This window comes from Cavia porcellus, unplaced genomic scaffold, assembly GCF_034190915.1.
Source record: "Cavia porcellus strain 051 isolate PalLab524CR breed Dunkin Hartley unplaced genomic scaffold, mCavPor4.1 scaffold_42, whole genome shotgun sequence".
Lineage (NCBI taxonomy): Eukaryota > Metazoa > Chordata > Mammalia > Rodentia > Caviidae > Cavia > Cavia porcellus.
Window position 1 is genome coordinate 1,424,493 of NW_026947525.1, and position 19,941 is coordinate 1,444,433.

The following is a 19,941-nucleotide window of genomic DNA, read 5'->3' on the forward strand; positions in this document are numbered from 1 at the left end:
ACAAATAAATTAAATAAAATACACATCCTCACTTTAAGAACTCTTCCCCATTTGTTCTGGCAATTTCTGAAGGAGTTTGGAAGTCCTCTTTTGTGAGTGTCTTTATATATTGGAATAAACATTATAGTTAGTGCTCCTGCTTAGTGCCATCCAATGGAAAGGAAGGCTCATAAATACCTTATGGTGTGTCCTCATCCACGTGATTCACCAGATCTGGTGACTCTTCTGAAATTCAAAATGACCATGAAAGATGAATATTTTGAATTGATTCAATACATTGAGGCAGCCACAACAGCACAATTAAAGATACTCATAAGAGGAGTTCCAGAACTGTTTCAAAGAAAATGGCAAAATGATGGAATAAGTGCATTCAAATAAAGGAGGAACTTGGTGTAGAGGTGCATATCTGTAAACTCAGCACTTGGGAGCCTGAGGCAATAAAATCTTTGAGTTTGAGACTAGCTTGGGCAACACAGTGAGTTCAAGGCCAGCATGAATTCCATAGCAAAACCCTGTCTCACAAAACCAAAAACCAACAAACAAAGAACACCTAGCTGATCGTTTCAGCACAATTTTGTGTTTGTGTGTAGATTACTGACTCACTGAAGATGGAAGACCTTCCCTGTGTGTGGTGGGCAACCAACAGGCCTGCATCCTGGAAGCTGTAAAATGGGAAAGGAGAAAGTCTGGCTTCTGCCTCTTCAGAAGAGTTTGAATCCTTGCCATCACCTTAGGTATCCATTTCCAGGCACCTAGCACAGATTCTTCTGCTCCCTGAAGACTCTCCAGGGACTCTGCAGAGAGCTCCAGGCCTCAGACTTGTGATTGGAGGTTTTGCATGTCCAAGGAGCACCTGACCCTTTTGCGCTGTTCTCCACCTGACTCTGCAGATGGCCATCCTAAACCTAATTTGCAAATCCTTTATATCACACACACACACACACACACACACACACACACACACACACACACACAAAGAGAGAGAAATTGAATCTGATCCTATAGTGAACCCTGACAAAAACTGCCTCTACCTAGCAGTGCAACCTCCCATGAACTGCAGCGATGCTGTGCTAAGTATGGGTTACTTAACAGAGGTGTTGGTGTAAGGCCCGCTGGGTTAAAATTCTGTCCACTGCTTTGTCATTGGAAAAGGTATTTATTTTTGGTGTCTAGGCTCACACAGCAATGTAAATGAAGATAATTCCTAACTCACACTCTTGTAAGAATTAACATATGTAAAGCGCCTCAAAGAGGCCCTGGCCTGACACTGATAAGTGTGAAAGAAGCTTGTTAGTACATTATATTAACATATTTTTAAGATATGAAAACATCAGACAATGTATTCAGGAAGCACTCATTTCTCTGTAATAAAAGAAGGGCAACAACGCAAATAACAATGGCATCTGAGCTCTTGCTATATGCTAGGAGCCATGGGAAGAGCTCTGCAGGGTTTTCACTGGATCTTCACAGCAGCGCCAAGAGAGGAGTATTGCCAGTCATCACGGTTTGTTTTTTGAATGGAAAAAAATCCACAATATTTCAAAACAAAGTAATAGGAGAATGACAGTATTGGCAAGTGAGGCTCCAAGAAGAGGAGCAGTGGGCCCAAGGTTTCAGAGCTACAAGATTTGAGTCCAGACACCTATAAATTCCAAGCCTCAGACTCAGTCCACTCCTCTGCTTCCTGTCATAGTGGGCCTGGGGCTCAGAGTCTCCCAGAAGCCTCATCAGAGATCTCCACTGGCAGCCACACCCTGCTTCAGTGGGACCCTAACCCCAATTGCCACGCCCACTGCCTCATTTTTGCCCCACTGACAGGCTTGGCGCCTGCTTTGTCCCAACTTCTAGCCCTGCCCCTTGCCCTTCCCTCACACCCTTCGCCCCACCCCCTTCCAGGACCAAAGGTTCTGCTGCCCCGCCCCACACCCGGCGGGCCACGCCCACAGACGGCCTGAGCATGAGCCTCCACATCCCCGCTCAGACCTGCCCGCGCCCCGCCTCGCCCTCGCAGTGCATGCCGGTCTTGTGCTTGGAGTCGCCATTTTGCCACTAGAGATGCTGTCTGAAGACCAGTGCTCTCTTCCTTCAGCGGTCTAGGCTGCATCGGGGCCTGAGCTGGGGTCTGGGCCAGGTAGGCCGCTGGGAGCCGGCAGCGAGCAGTGGCGCTGCCCGGTGGCCCCCACATTAGTGGGCGCAGCTGTCCGGGCAGGGAGTCCTTATGGCGGGGTCATGGGCTGGGGCGGTGGGGGTGACGCGCTGGGCGCGACCTAGCCCCCGCCCGCAGGGCCCCTCTCTCCCTTCCTCCCTGCTCTCTGTCGGGGTCAGCACAGCCAGGCTACTGGAAGCCCAGTCCTGGTGTGGGACCTGCAGGAGGCGGCTTGGGGTCTCACATGGCCTCTGCTGTCAGTGAGCCTGGCCATGCTGAGCCGTGGATATTTACCCCCAAAATGACGATTTCATTCCACTAGGAACTCCTCCCTGCAGAAACCGAGAGAGGACTGAGATGTTACAGTAAGATAGTAGTTATTATTCTACCTGCACGTGCTGTGGCTCCAGTCCGTTTCACTGATAAGGGGCTTTCTGCTTCTTTTAATATTGGCGCTACTTTTGTGTTTAGGTTTTGTGAAGGGTGTTTAGGTTTTGTGAGGAGTCTGAAGGCGACATGGGGCTTTGAGTCATGAGGAAGTGTGATTCCACAATTTAAGTCCACAAAAATACTGCGCACACATTGTTGAACCCTGCTGCAGAATACCCTTCTTGTCCCTATTCTGCTGTCTCTGACCATTACTCCCCGGTTCTGCTCACATCATTTATATATATGCATAGTGTTGAATATTTATATTATATGCATAGGTACAGTTGTACTTAGTTATCCTGTTACTGACCATGTATACAAGTCTAGTTCCTCTTAGAAAACGTTCATTGAACACATATCATTTTTTCTTCGGATAAATTCCAGAATTTGAAATACTAAGTCAAAGTTTTTTGCTCTTTCCCTGCCACTTGATATGAATTGGTGCCTAAACAAGACATGTTTACATCTTTCAAAATCTAGGTATTTGCCCAAATTTCTTGTCAAATTTGGAGTTCAGAAAGAGGTTGTGTCATTTTCTGGGCAGTCTGAGAGACAGGCCACACAACCTACTATTGGACTTTGTTTTTAAGTCATGTACCATGTTCATCTTTTTGTTTTGATTCACTCCATTATGTTTTGTTTCGTTTCATTTTATTCTCTTAAAAATAAAAATGAAATAAAAATATTTTCTTGCTGGGCATGGTGGTGCATGCCTGTAATCCCAGCACTATGGAGGGTTAGACAGGAGGATCACAGTGAATACCAGGCTAGCCTGAAATACTTGCTGAGTTAAAGATCAGGCTGCACTATATAGCAGGACCTTGTCTCAGAACGAAATAAACAACCCCTTTTTCCTCTTTTCTTATTTTAATGTACCATAAGTAGATACTAATAAAGCAAATATGAAAACACCTTTATAAAGAAAGTCTTCATACTATGCAGTTTGTATACTATGAAACTATATAGTATGCTTTATACACTATAGCATACTTTATATAAATTTATATACTGCAAAACTGTGTAGTATGAAACTATGAAATTTTTCAGCCGGGCTTGGTGGCTCACACATGTAATCCCAGCACTCAGAAGGCTGAGGTGAGAGAATCCTTGCAAGTTTGAAACCAGCCTGGGCTAAAAAGTAAGCTCAAGGCCAGCCTAAAGTGCATAGCAAGACTACGTCTCAAAAAGACAAAAAATAAATAAATAAATAAATAAATAAATAAAAGAAAGACTATACAATTTCATACTATGCAGTTTATGTACTACGTTCAGTGATGCCAGGGATTTCTGCATGAGGTATATGTCCCTGCACTTTTAAAATTTGTTCTTATTTGTTTGTTTCTTGAGACAGTATCTAAATAATTTACTCAATTCCCCAGGTTTGGTTTAACCTGGTGGTCCTTCTTCCTTACCTCCCAGAGTTCTGGGAGTACAGATACAGGCTGTCTTTACTTACAAATTTACAATAATTATGTATGTTTATGGGATAAAATGTGCTTTTCATCTATGGCTCCTTTGTGGAAAGAATCAATCTAGTTAATGTACCTACCATTTTAGAAACCTACAAATTCTTTCACAGTGACTGGGACTGCAAATTCCTTTGTTTAGGAGTTTTGAAATCTATCCTTCTTAGTTAACTGTAGTCACCATACAGTTTAGTAGAGAACTGAAAATTTCTTGTCCACCATGACTGAGACGTTGTATTTTTGGGTGACCATCCTCCTTTCCCCATCCCTCATGGAAATGATCATTTTTTAAAATAAGAGTGCTCAAGAATTGTGTGGAGGCTAAAGGTACTTGGGGCACACTGCTCTTCAGAAAGACCAGGCAGCAATACTCTGTAGCCCTTCACCTTGCTCCCAATTTTTGTTTCTTTGTTTGTTTGTTTTTTCTTAACTGAATTCTAGGAATTGGATGCAGGGCTGTCTTAGTTACTTTTTACTGGTTGCTGAGACAAAAATCCTGATGCCAAAATTTGGGAAAGGAAAGGTTTATTTCTTACAGTTTGTGGAGGTTTCAATCCATACGCAGTTGGCTCCATGGTAGGATGACATGGCAGGGCCGCAGTTCATGGTGGCTGCAAACAGCAAAGAGGAAACTGGCAAAAGCACCAGCCACAACTTCTTCCTGCCAGTACATCACATCCTGGCTCTGCATCCTGCCTGTGAAGCACTCACACCCCCAATGCAAGCCCTAAACATTGAAACAATCACAAATGCAAAATGTAAAGGCATGAGGCCTAGGGGCCACAGACATAAACTATGACAAGGGACTTGCACTGAACTACACTAACTTCTGTTTTTAAAATTCTTTTTTATTTTTAGCCAGGGTCACCATAAGTAACTACACTGCTGAGACACCATTCTTACATGCAGATTCTTACAGGTCTATGTGTGGATGCACATTGATGTCAGAGACATTTCCCTTTCATAACTGAGATACTTGTTCTCACATCCTGCAGCTTTCCCTGCTTCCTATGACCCACACTGGTACCACACACCCTTTATGTGGAAGAGAGGGATGGTCCCAGTTCCTTCCTGCTTCAAATAGCTGTGAATCAAACTCTTTTAAGGAAATCTTGCAAAGTTGTGCAGCTCTCTGTAAGGGATAAAGATCTGTTGTTAACCCTGCCAGGTCCAGGGACAAATGTGTGTAGCACTCTGATGTGAGCTGCCAGGCAGGTCTCTGCTCTGGCCCCCATATTCTCCCCAGTGCTTTTCAGCACCTGTCTTAAAACCTGCCATCAGGTGGAGACTCAGCACATCTCAGGGATGTGTGCCTGCATGAATCAGCTTTGAAGGCTCAGCATTTTCTGCATTTGTTGCCCAAATGTGGTGATTCTGTTTTTTTTTTTTTTATTTATTTAAAGAGAAAAACAAAACAAAACAGTAAGAGAGTACAAGTAATACAGAATTTCAAGAAAAAATACAGTAAGAAATCACTAGTTAATAGATTACATATTGTCATCTCATTAACAGTTGTCCAGATTACAAAATTAAAGCATACAAAGTGGACATTAATACAGTGAAGTTGTAGACAGTTCTGTTCAATGATCCAACAAAAACTCAGTAATATGGTTTTCTATTCTATACACTTAAATATACATGCAGTTATATCATTTAGATCACTTTGTTTTCCTCTCTTTTTTATGATAACAATTACACATTTGGGGTTTTATTATTCCCAAAGTTCTTGTAACTTTTTCTTTGAAGAGGAAAAAAAAAATAAAAACATAACAAATGAAACAAAACAAAACAAAAAATCCCACGTGACAAAGCAAAACAGAGTCAGTTAGAACAGGAGGATGGACATGGTATATAATGCAAAAGAGAATACCAGGTGATCAACAATGGTTATCATTATGCCTCTTGCTATCTTAAAGAGTTGCCTGTATCATCTGTTATAATAGATTTGAACAAAACTATACATAACAAGGCCAATAAGACCCACATTGGAGGACTTCCAAAGAAAATAATAGTCAAACCATAATGAGCATCATAGAATATCTTGTTGTTGCCTTCAAAGTGGTTGCCCACCCTCAAACTTGATGCTATTAAGCAAAACAGAATGTAGTAAAATCAGTGAGGACAAGATGTGGAGAACAATACAGGGGTTCAAATCAGTTAATAAGAAAATAAAAGAGTTACTATAATATATTCTGCTATTTTTAGTATAGTTTTCCCTTAAAAATAATAAGAAATTACTTTTTTTAAAAAAGGGAGATTGAGATAAAAGAGGACATATCAATAGAACAACACAGGTCAGAACTGAACAATTTAAGCATCATTGTGTTTCACCACCGTATAGCCTGACATAATAGTTGTTACCATAGTGTCTCTTTCCTTGACATATTTGAGCATAACTTTGTTTACTATAGCATCAAACTTATCAAGACAGTGTGAAATCATTCAAGAGAATGAAAGTATTTCAGGGTATTTAGAACCAGCTAACAGAAATTGAACAATGGTTTCTATACTATCTCTTTGCCTATAAAAATTTTTCTTTATACTATTTCACATATTAAAATATAATATGATACAACATGTTAAAACCAATGGAAACAGATGAACAACAACTTAGTATGACTTCAAAACAGGATGATATTAAATCAGCACTAGCTATTACGCTGCCTAATTTTCTTCAAAATAACTATTCATACTATCACAGACAATAAAATCAAACAACCTAGATTAAAACCATTCCAAATAATGAATGAAAACATTATATGGCTTCAAACCAATATGATGGAAATCATGATTACCATGCACTTTTATGTATTCTTATCATTTCTTACACTAGGGAAACTATTCGGTATTTATACATGTGAGTTTGATTTATTTCACTTATGAGTATGTTCTCAAACTGCATACATTTATTTATATCTCAATGTGATCATCCTTTATAGCTGAGTAGTACTCCATTGTATAGAAATACCACAACTTTTTTATCCATTCTTCAGTTGATGGACACTTAGGTAGTTTCCTAGATCTGGCTATTACAAATTGTGCTGCTAATAAACATGGGTGCAAATATGTCACTGTGGTATCATGCTTTCAGTTCTTCTGGGAATATGCCTAGAAGTGGTATAGCTGGGTCAAATGGGGCTTTCAATCCCAACTTTCTGAGAAACATTCCCACTGACCTCCACAATGTTTGCATAAGTCTACACTCCTACCAACAGTACAGGAGAGTTCCTTTTTCCCCACAGCCTCTCCAACATTTGTTGTTGGTGGTTTTCTTGATCTTAGTGATTCTTTTAGGAGTGAGATGAAATCTCAGTGTGGTTTTAATTTGCATTTCTCTAATGACCAATGATGATGAAGATTTTTTAATATATTTATTTGTTGTTTGTATTTCTTCATCTGAGAATTGTATATTCATTTCAGATGCCTATTTTTGGATTGGGTCTTTGAATATTGTGGGTCTGATTTTTTTAATTCATTATATGCTTTATAAAGATGTCCTTTGTCTGAGGGACAGCTCACTAAGATTTTTTCCCAGTTCATAGGTTTTCTTTTCACTATGTTAGAGATCTCATTTTACGTGCAGAAACTTTTTAATAAGAGGTGATCCCACTTATTGACTCTGGGAAGTATTTCCCATGTGGTTTGAATCTTGTTTATGAATTCTCTACCTACCCCAATGTCTTCAAATTTTTACCCAATTTGTCTTCCAATAGATTTAGTGTTTCTGTTTTAATATTTAGATCTTTCATCCTTTCAGATTTTATTTTAGTATATGGTGATAGGCATGGGTCTAGTTTTAGTTTTCGGCATATGGAGAGCCAGTTTTTCACCACAATTTATTAAAGAGACTGCCATACTTCCAATGAACATGTTTGGGCCCTTTATCAAAGATAAGTGGTTGAGTGAGTTTGTAGTTGTGTTTGTATCTTCTAATCTATCTTCAGCTCTGTTTTGATTCCAGTAGCATGTCGATTTTATTACAGTTGCTTTGTAGTATAACTTCAAGTCAGGGATTGTGATGCCTCCTGCCTTGCCTTTGCTGCTTAGAACTGTCCTTGCTATTCTAGGTCTCTTCTGGTTCCAGATGAATTTTAGGAGTGATTTCTTGAGATCTATGAGGTATGTTGATGGTATATTTATCAGGTTTGCATTGAATCTGTATAACAGTTTTGGGAGAATGGCCATTTTCACAATATTTATGTTTCCTATCTATGAAAAAGGGATGCCTTTCCATTTTCTGAAATCATCAATTTCATTTTTCAGTGTATAATTTTCCCTGTATAAGTCTTTCAATTCTTTTGTGAGAGTAATTCCTAGATATTTCATTTTTTGATTTCTAGTGTGAAGGGTGTGGCTTCTCTTATTTTTTTTTTCTGTGACTTTGTTGTTAGTGTATAGGAATGGTATTGGTTTTTGAATATTGATTTTGTCTCCAGCTATATTGCTGAATTTATTTATTATATCTAGGATTCTTTCAATGGAGTTTTGGGGGTCTTCTATGTAGAGTATCATGTCATCTGCAAATAATGATAAATTAACTTCTTCTTTTCCAGTCTTTACACCTTTTATTTCTCTCTCTTGTCTAATTGCTCTGGCTAGTATTTCCAGTACTATATTAAATAGGAGTGGTGAAAACAGACATCCTTGTCTTGTGCCTGACTTTAAAGTAAAGGCTTTCAAAGGCTTTTTAGCCATTTTGTATGACACTGGCTGTTTGTTTGTCATAAATGGCCTTTATCATGTTGCGGTAAAGACCATCTATTCCAATTTTCTGCAAGGTTCTTATCATAAATGAATGGTGGACTTTATCAAAAGCTTTTTCTGCATATATAGAAGTGATCATGTGATTCTTACTTTTGACTCTATTGATATGGTGGATTACATTTATTGATTTATTTATATTGAACCATTCCTGCATGCCTGGGATGAATCCCAATTGGTCATGGTGTATGATATTCTTGATGATTTGCTGCATCCTATTTGCCAATATTTTCTTGAGGATTTTTGCAACTGTGTTCATCAGGGAGATTGGCCTGTAGTTCTCTTTTTCAGTTGGGTATTTCTAAGGTTTTGGTACTAGAGTAATATTTGATTCCAGGAATGACTTAGGAAGGATTGCTTCCCTTTCAATTTCATTGAATAGTTTGAGGAGTGTCAGCATTAGGTCTTTTTGTATTTCTTGTAGAATTCTGCAGTGAATGTGTCTGGGCCTGGGCTCTTCTTTGTGGGTAAGGATTAATTACATTTTCAATTTCATTAATAGAATTTGGGTTATTCAGCAGTTTTACTTCTTCTTGACCTAGCTTTGGTACTTCATATGCTTCTATGAATCTGTCTACTTTTTCTGTTTTATTAAATCTTTGAGGGTAGAGGTTTTTGGGCTAGGGATTTAGCTTGGCAGCATAAGCACTTGCCTTGCAAGCAGGCAGTTGTGAGTTCGATCCCTGGTACCGAAAAAGAAAAAGAAAAAAAAAGACCAAAAAAAAAAAATGTGAGTAGTGGTTTTCGAAATAGGTGTTGATGATCTTCTGTATTTCTACTTGGTCCCTAATGATTTTGCCTTTTCATTCCTTATTGCATGAATTTGAGCTTTTTCTTTCCTTTTTAAAATAAGGTGTCTAGGGGCTTATCGATTCGATTTATTCTTTCAAAGAACCAACTCTCTGATTCGTTGATTTTTTTGGATTGTTTTCTTAGTCTCTATTGCATTGATTTCTGCTCTAAATTACAAGAATTTTTCATCTCTCACAGAATGAACTCATTCTCTATCTGGGGTTTTCTCTTCTATCAAAGAGCAATAGCAGCCACTGTTGTTAAGTAAAATTTGAACAGAATCTGATAAAAGGTTATTAAAGACCCAGAGTATTAAATAACATTGAGAAAGAGGTCAGAGTTGGGTGAGTTATAGCAGGAGAGGATAGGGGTTTGGGTGGCTCCAAAACTTAGCAAAAAGCTGGAACTCAACAAATGTGAAAATTGTACAAATTGATGATGTGCTTATATGTTACTGAATTTAACATGATGAAACTAATGGTATCTTAATTTTTAATTTAAATTGTACTAGAATTTAATGTTTGGAATTACAGACTTAGGAGTAGAAATATAAACTGAAAATAATACAAGGGGTACAAGGGGAGGGGAAGGGAAAGGCAGGTGCTTTGCAGGATTGGCCCTGAATAGAGCTCAGGATGCTTGCTGTGGAGCCAGTAAAAGTCTCAGCTCTAGAATTCCTCAAGTCAGGGTTCATAGCCTTAGTTTTCACTTTGCTACCAAAGCTGGAGAGATCACTGGATATGGATGTAGCATAAATTCTGCATGTGAGACTTGAGCTCAGTTAGGTACTACCCTGTGTTAGCAGGAGAAAAATCACCAACTGTCCTTGTTCCTTGCAAGCTCTAGAACTTGCCAGTGTCTGTCACAGACAGTTCTGTGTGCAAATCCACCCCAGGAAAGCTTCCCATTCTTTGACCCACTCACTTCTGCTTGTCTCAGTGTTGCTGGAGGTCACAAGTCTTGGAGTCTTTGTCTGTGTAAAATGTCCCTTGGACTTCCCAGAAGCCCACAGACCCAGGCAAAACCCACCTGACTGCAATTCTCATTTTCAGTGAGCTTAGGTTGGTTGAACTCAACTGGGCATCTTGTAGAGTGGGACATCAAACTCCTGTGCCTGTTGCAGAGATCCTAGCCCCAGGCTTTTCATTGCCTGGAAGGCAACATTGCTGGGCCAGGTTGTCCTCCTGTGCTGACAGAAGTCCCTAATAGTGCTATGAACACCTTTCCTCCATTCTTCAGGGAAGCCTGACATATACCTATCTTTACCACCCTTGTGGCCTGTTGGCTCTGTGAGGAGGAGTGGTATCTGCAATGTTATGCTACTCATAGTCACTCTACAGGGGTGCTGTACTATAAATATCTTCAAAGTGTTTGGACAGAGAGGAGGGGTCCTGCCTGCCTTTCCTCCATCTTCAGTGTATATAATGATATATCACCCCATTCTTAGTGGGACTCTCATTACCCTATTATGTGTTCACATGTACAGAGGACAGGAAGTTAGGTGCATTCACAATAATGAGGGTAGTACCTCATCTGCGCTGCAGGGTGACTGTGTGGCCTGAACAACATTGAAGCACAAGACAACAGTGTTTATGCTGAATCTGGTCATTACATCTATCAGAGCCTAGGAAATTGATGATTAAAGGTACCCACCCGCTCCCTCCATGATTTCTGTGTGGACCTGGTTCCATAATATCTCACAGAGATTCCTGATCAGGATAACATGGAAGCCCACAGAATGAATCTCTGTTGTCCTTCACAATAAACAACAACTTCGTCATCCAAGTGATGGATCCTTGGCAGGATGCTATGCTTTTCCAAGGCTAAGGAAATACAGCAGTGCTGGCAGGGTCTCACCTCTGAGGCAAAAGTCAGGGGTTTGGATTGAACTTGTCCTCCTGACTTCCTATGTAAATCTAGACATGGCACCATGCCTCTCAGGACGTTCCCAATGTGTTCCTATGCTCTGTGGAGGTCATGCTGGCGTCTACTACCTGGGAACATCATAAGTGGTGTGAGATAACATTTGTAAAATCCGTGGGCTGGTATCAAATTTACATAGAGCAGGGAACTAGAAGTGAAATCCAGGAAGGGTTAAGATGGAGGTAGAATACAGTGCACACAATGCTGGATCCTGCTGTATGGCAGTAGAAATGAGACTTAAATCCTGGACATGTTTCCCTGGTGGCTTCATGAGGGGGTGGAAGTGTGTCTATTCAGCCATCGTTATTTTCCCTAAGCCTCTCAATTTCTTCTATGTATTGGTGCTGTAGCCTCAAATCAGGAGCTCACACAGACTAAGCAAGCATTATGGATGGAGCTACATCCCCATATTTATGTCCATAGCTCCTATATTCACACCTGTGTGAGCCACCAGGCCTATTGCCTGTGCTCCTGATCAGTCACTGAAACATCATCTTGTGATGGCCGTATCCTGAGTAGCCTGTTCCCTATATTATGGGACTAGCTTTGTGGTTTATTATTATTATTATTATTATTATATTTCATTAGCTGTGCTGAAATTGAGCCCATGACCTCATGCATGGTAAGTACATGTTGTATCCTGAGCTCTCTCCCCAGTTCCTGACTCAGTCTTAAATAACTGGATATGGCAGAGGTTGTGTGTTGGTACTACTAAGGTTCACACAAAATAACTGTTACCAACCTCCTCATTTTTTCATTTGTTCTCCCCAGTATTGTGGGGGTTTTCTGGGGGTGAATCTCTGGCTCCGAATAAGTCACTCCTGTCTTTGCAGCTTCTTTGAGGACAGGCTGATAAACCTTGAATGACAAAAGAGAAAACAGAGAGAGGAGACATCAGGCTTTTGAGTCCTGCCTGGTATGCAAGGGACAGAGCCCGAGAGCAAATTCTGCCCTACTGGCAAGTTCACTGAGTATGTAGCTCTGTGCACCGAGTTACTATGGTAGCAGCCCCAGCTAAGTCTCCTGGATTCATACACAGCAACTCTTGATACAACAGCATATTATCTCTTATATCAGATAGGTACAGACTGACCTGCCTTCTATCACACATGTGTCTTGTCATATTTTGCAAATGTGTGTAATGACTGAACAAAATTCGACCTCTCTACCTTTTTTCACCAATTAGTCATTCTGAGGTTATTGCTATGTTTTTAGCAGACTTTCAGTGCATGGCTTGCTGTGGTTTGTTTATTCATTCAGGTTTTACTGGATATTCACATTGTAGTTTTCAGTTTAAGGAAAACAATGTTGATGTGAATATCTTGCAAAATTCTCTTCATGACATAAAGAGGATTGGAGGCACAGAATGTTAAGGTAGTCATATGTGTTACTCTTAAATTAACTACCAAAATGATTTCTGAAGTGAATGTACCACTAGCAAGGTAGAAGGAGTCTCCTTCCTACACTTCCCCACCAATATCAGTGTACTTTGATGTAAAAGACAAAGTCTGCTCTTCAAAACATGAGCAGTGTTTCTCCTTGTGTGATGAATATTCACTTACCTGATTACTGATAATAATAAGAGACATGTGCATACTGGGAATGGTCCATCTGACTCCCAAGGGAACGTTGAAGGCCTTCAGAAGTGATAGACACTTGGACCCAATAGAGGCCTTGGAATCACTGCTGGCTCCTGCATAAGCCACTCTGCATGACCCAGGGAACACTGCCTCCTTCTGAGGTTAAGGCCTAATGACAAGGATAGTCCCTGTGAGAATTCTCTAGTATTTCATGATAGGCCTGCTCCTTGACAGAAGGTAGAGGTGGAAGAGCGCTTAGCCTAAGAGAGGGACTTGTGGGAATGCTTCTCTCTACCCATAATGCCCTGGAATATGAGACTTGGTGAAACAGTTGAAGCAAAATGTGAGTGAAATTGTCCCAACATGGGTTTTACAGCTATGGGAAAATGGTGCTGATAACACAAAGGTGAGCCCACAGAATGTGTCCCAAATTTATTCCAGCCATCACTCCCTATATGTGACAAGTTCTACAGAATGTGCATATGACAGCCTGTGAGCAGAAAAGCACACTTTCATAAACTTGTTGATAGCAGCAACCTGGAATCAGAGATGCCAGGACAGCAAGGTGCTGATTTGTAGAACATGACTACACCACAGGGACTGGGTCCTGTTATGTACAGTGTCTGGGGTTGGGTAACAGGGAACCAAGGAGCATAACTGGATGCAGCCCCACATTTTATGCAACAGGTAAATTCAGCATTGGGGCACCCCACTGTGCAGTGGATACGACTTGATCTGTGTAACTGTATCACCGAAAAATGATACAAACATTTGGGGTGGTAACAAGCTCATCAGGGTGGTGCCCACTGATTGGCTTACTGTGGGAGCCTCTTAGGTCTGTGTGAGCTAGGGATGACCATAACTATCCCCACAATGACTGTGACAGAACCTGGGTTTTCCCATATATCCAGGACACCATCAAACACATTATATTGGACACTCTGCAATATTGTGAAACAGTTCTATAAGTGACACAATACTCAGCAGGTGCCACCATATTGTACAGGTGGCCTGGAGGATGTCTCTGGTAGCTGTGTTGCTACCAAGGGCAGGAATCATGGACCTCACCACCCAGATTGAAATCGTTGTCAATACAGAGCCCAATCCATGAACCTCACATGCTAGGCTTGGTGTTTCTCATGGATGAAACATCACAAATGTGAAAGTTGGTTTTGCAAAACCACATGAGCCTTGATTTGTGAACCACAGCACAAGAAGGTCCTTGTGCTCTCTTGCATGTAGAATCTGGCATTTATATCCCTCACCAGCAGAGATAGGAACAAGAAGCCTTGCAAGAAATGGATGTGCACCTGAGACACCTGGACTGCCACCACAGGCCACCGCTCTGACTGACAACCTAGGACCCACTGGACAACCACTCAGGCCAACCCCTTGAAGGACCTCCCCCACCTTCTGGACCTAGTATTGCCATTGAACTTTGACTCTAACCCTTTCTCCCAAAACCTTGGAATATAGTGGATTACCATGCTGGCTCGATGAGAGACTCAGGAAAGCCTCACACAAACAGAAGCCATCATCAGGCTCTAGTCAATGTGGTTATTTTACCCCTAAAATAGAGGTCAGCAGTGGGTAAACAGGAGCAGACATGAATCTTCCTCCAACTATAAGCCCTTGGAAAACCTGACAAGAGGGTGAAGATTCACCTTCTCCACACAGAATATTGGACAGGTTGAGGAGTGCCCAAATAAGGTCTCCCCCAAATGGAGCATATTAAAAGAGCTTATAAGAAACCCAGTGACACAGTAGAGCCTAGGCTGACATGAACATTATAGACAGGGAGATCTGGTGACCTGCAACAACCTGAAGACATAGCAATAGCAGGAAGTAAGCGTTGACCTACATCAATACTTCTAAGCTAGTTAGCCTGGGAAGAATATAGGACTCACAAACAGGCTCTGCAGGAGGAATTCAGGCGACTGGATCTCCTCTTCATTTTGGTACCCAGCAATTGCACAAACATCCCCCAAACAGTAGGACCCTAAAGGTCAAACTACTTTGGGATTTAAAGACCAACTATGTACCCCAATTTTGAAAATGACAAGCAAATTGGCAAAGTGCATTCTCAAGCATTAGTTAATCAGGAGCAATAACAGGCAACACTGAAACAGAGGATCTTAAAACTCATACACCAGGAATCTCTCAAAAGAGAGTAACTGAAGTAAAGAAACAAGTCCATGAGGTCATAGCAGAAATCAAATTAGAAAGACTGTCTCATGTAGACACAGAAATACCAACCTTATTAAATTAGTTGCTCAACATAGCTAGAGAAGAAATATTTTTTTTTTAAAAAACAGTAGCATGGGAAATTGAAACTTTGCATGAATAATGTATAAAACAAGCAGAATCCATTTAGCAAATGCAGAGAGATATCCAAGACAAAAAACTATTGAAAGCTGGCAAAACCATTTGAATGAAGCTGAGGATACATTGAGGACAGAGTTGAACATAGTGATCATGATAGGGTTGAACTTTTAAAAACAACAAAGCGACATGAAGTGAAAACTCAGTAGCTTCAAGACGATGCCAAGAGAAACACTGTAAGAGTAACCAGCATCAGTGAAGACACAGGAATGGATACTAATGACATAACTAAATTATTCACAGAAAGTAATAGCAGAAAATTTCACAAATGTAAGAAAAGGTATACAAATAAGTGAGGCATGAAGAATGTCAAACAGTCACAACCAACATAAATCTACACCCAGATATATAATAATTAAGATCCAAGACATACAGCATAAAAACAGAATACTGAAAGCTGTTAGAGAAAAGATACAACTCACCTATAAAGGAAAGCTTATTAGAATCACAGCAGAATTTTCAGCACATACTTTCACGTTAAGAAGAGCTTGGACTGAAGCATTTTAAGCCCTTTAAGAAAGCAACTTTCAGCACAGACTAATGTATCCAGTAAGAATTTCATTCAGATTTAATGGAGAAACAAGATACTTCCAAGACAAAGTACAACTGAATCAATTCATGTCCATCAAACCAACCCTAGAAAGAATACTGAAAGACATGCAAGATACGGGTAAAAATGACCACAATCTCCAGAACAACAGAAAAAAACCACCAGGCTGGACAAGAAACCAAATAATGGAGAAAAAGCAGAAACCAACAACAGGTACACAATATAGCAAAGTCAAAGCAGTATATATTAGTGATATCCATAAAAGTAAATGGGCTCAATTCACCTATCAAAAGAAACAGGTTGACAGAATACATCAAGAAATAGGATCCCAGAGTATGTTGTATACAAGAAATACATCTGACTCAAAAAGAAACTCAGATTAAAAGTCAAAGCATGGAATAGAGTTTCCATGCACCAGGAACCCTGGAAAGAGCAGGGGTAGCTATTCTGTTTGCAGACAAAGTGAAGTTCAAACATATAATGATTAAAAGAGATAATGAAGGCCACTACAAACTTTTACATGGATAACTACAAAAGGAAGAACTAACAATTATAAATATATATGCACCAAATACAGGAGGACCCAACTATGTTACACAAATACTAATGGACATGAAAAGCTAACACCCAAGAACACAATTGTAATAGAAGACTTTAACACCCCACTGTCACAAAGAGATAGATCAACTTAGACAAAAAGTCAGCAAAGAAATAACATAACTGAATCATACCTGTGCATGAATAGACTTAGTGCATGTTTACATAGTATTCCACCCAACCATATCAGAACATATATTCTTCTCAGCTGCACATGGGACATTCTACAAAATAGACCATATATTATCCCATAAAATATTTTTAAGTAAATGCAAATGGAGCGAAATTATCTCATGCATATTATGGGACCATAGTACACTAAAACTGGAAATCAATGGCAAAAATCCCTAAAAAACCTGCACAAATACATGGAAATTAAATAACAATCCTGAACAACCAGTGGGTTACAGATGAAATTAAACAAGAAATAAAACAATGTCTATAATACAATGAAAATGCAGAAACAACATACCACAACCTATGGGACACAATGAAAGCAATCCTAAGAGGGAAATATATAGTAATAAGTAGTCACATCAAGAAAATGGAATGAACACAAGTAAATAACCTAATGCTATATCTCAAGCTTCTAGAAAAGTAAGAGCAAGTCAAACCCAAAGTTCATAGAATAGTGGAAATTATAAAGATTAGAGCAGAAATTAATGAAATTGAAACCAAAGAAATTACAAATTAATGAATCAAAGAGCTGTTTTTTTGAGAAAATAAAATTGATAAACCTCTAGCCAAGCTTATCAATAAAAAAACAATCCACACAATATGGACTGAAAAGAGAGAAATTACTGTAGATCCCATGGAAATTCAAAACATGAACACCTACCTTGAAAATCTCTACTCACATAGGGTTCAAAATAGAGGAAATAGATTCATAGAAATATGAACTATCGATGCTCAATCAAAAAGATATAACAATTTTGAGTAACCAAATATCAGCCACATTAATCAAAAATGTGATTAAAAACTTACCAACAATAAAAGCCCATATCCCACTGGATTCAGGGCTGAATTCCATAAGAAATTCAGAGATCTGACTGTAACACTCCTTAAACTCTTCAATGAAATTGAAAGAGAATTAGTCCTCCCTAACTCACGCTTAGAAGCAAGTGTCATTCTCATTCCAAAGCCAGAGAGAAATCAAACCAAATAGCAGAATTATAGACTAATCTCACTAATGAACAATGATGCAAAGATTCTTGATACAATATAGGCAAATAGAATGCAACAAATCATGAAGAAGGTTATACAACATAATCAAGTAGGATTTATTCCAGGAATGCAGGGATGGTTCAACATGCACAAATCAATGAATGTGATACACCACATCAACAGAGCCAAAAATAAAAATCGCCTAATCATTGCAATGCATGCATAAAAAGCTTTTGATAACATACAACAACTGTTCATGATAAAAACCCTACAGTAACTCAGAATAGACGCTATGTACCTCAAAGTCTAAAGACCATTTATTGCAATCCTACAGCCAATGGTATTCTAAGTAGACAAAAACTGAAAACCTTCACACTAAAATCGGGAACAAGACACTGATGTCCCCTGTCACCTCTCCTAGTCAATATAGTTCTGGAAATATTAACCAGAGCAATCAGACAAGAGGGAGAAATAAAAGGAATAAAAATAGGGAAAGAAGTTAAATTATCATTATTTGCCGACAACATGATATGCTACATAGAAGACCCCAAAATCTCAATTGAAACACTACTAGAGGCAACAAACAAATACAGCAGCATAGCTGGATAGAAAGTCAACACTCACAAATCAATAACATCCCTGCACACACACACACAAAAAAAACTCCATGAGAGAAAAGTTATGAAAATATCAGCTTTCACCATAGCATCTAAAAAATGAAATACTTAGGAATCAACCTAACTAAAAATGTAAAACACCTGTATGCTGAAAATTATACTACTCTGAAAATGGAGATTCAAGAGGATATTGGAAAATGGAAGGATATGTCTTGCTCTTGGTTAGGAAGAGCCAATATTGTGAAAATGGCCATATTTCCAAAACTGTTATACAGATTCAATGCAATCCCAATCAAAATATCATTAACATACCTTCATATCTAGAGAAAGTAATTCTGAAATTCATCTGGTAACCAAATAAATCTAGAATAACAAAAGCATTTCTAGGAAACAACAGAGAGACAAGACTCATCTCAATTCCTGACTTGAAACTATACTACAAAGCCACAATAATAAAATCAGCATGGTACTGGCAAAGAAATAGACCTGAGGATCAATGGAACAGATTAGAAGATGCAAACACTACTACAAAGACACGGAGCCACCTTAAGTTTGCCAAAGGGGCTAAATATGTTCACTGGAAAAAGATAGCCTCTTTAATAAATGGTGTTAGAAAAATTGACATTACATGCTAAAGACTGAAACTAGACCCATACCTATCACCATACACTAAACTAAAGTCAAAGTGTTTCAAGGATCTTAATATTAAAAAAGAAACAAAAATCTACTGGAGGACATGGTAGATAGAAATCTTGGAGACATAGGAGTAGGCAGAGAATTCATTAATAAAACACAATCACATAGAAAATACTTCAAAGAATCAACAACTTGGATCTCATATTACTAAAAAGTTTTGGACTTAAACAGAAATCAAATAAAGTGAAAAAAAAAACCCCACAGAGACAGAAAGAATCTGGACAGACGACAAAGGACTTATATGCAGAACATATAAAATGAAATTATATAAATTTCAATATAAAATTGAAAAATGTCAAGCCCACAAATTCAAAGACCCTTTCCAAAAATGGGCATCAGAAGTAAGTACACAGTTCTCAGATGAAGATATGAAAATGGCAAATAAATGCATAAAGAAATGTTCACCAATATTGGCCATTTGATAAATGCAAATTAAGATAGCCCTGAGATTGCATCTTACTCTGGAAAGAATGACTGACATCAAGAAATCAACTGAAACAAATTTTGGCAACATGAAGGGGAAAAGGAACACTTGTCCACTGTTGGTGTGGGAATGCAGACTGATAAAAGCACTGTGCAAATTAGTGTGGAAATTCCTCAAAAAACTAAGATTGGATTTTCCATTCAATCCAGTTATTGCCCTTCTGGGTATTTTCGCAGAAAATTTGAAAAAAATTATTTCACAGTGACATATGTGCAACACAGTTGTGATAGCTAAATCTTGGAAACAACCAAAATGCCATCAACCACAAGTGGATGAAAAAATTGTATTTTTTCACAATGGAATACCACTCAGCTATAGAAAAGATTGAGGCCTTTATAAGTAAAACACCTGTAT

At 39.1% G+C, this 19,941-nt stretch overlaps 1 protein-coding gene across 5 annotated transcripts in view; it reads left to right on the forward strand.

Moving 5' to 3' along the window:
• The first annotated feature begins 1,996 nt into the window (after positions 1-1,996).
• Positions 1,997-19,941, forward strand: part of LOC134474894 (zinc finger protein 709-like) — a 168,610-nt gene continuing 150,665 nt past the window's right edge. For 4 of the 5 annotated variants that reach the window (XR_010045812.1, XR_010045813.1, XM_063243935.1 and 1 more), the window contains exon 1: positions 1,997-2,131. The gene's annotated coding sequence lies outside the window, so the exon portion shown is untranslated. The remainder of the gene's footprint in view (positions 2,132-19,941) is intronic. The other variant, XR_010045811.1, reaches the window with a different exon arrangement.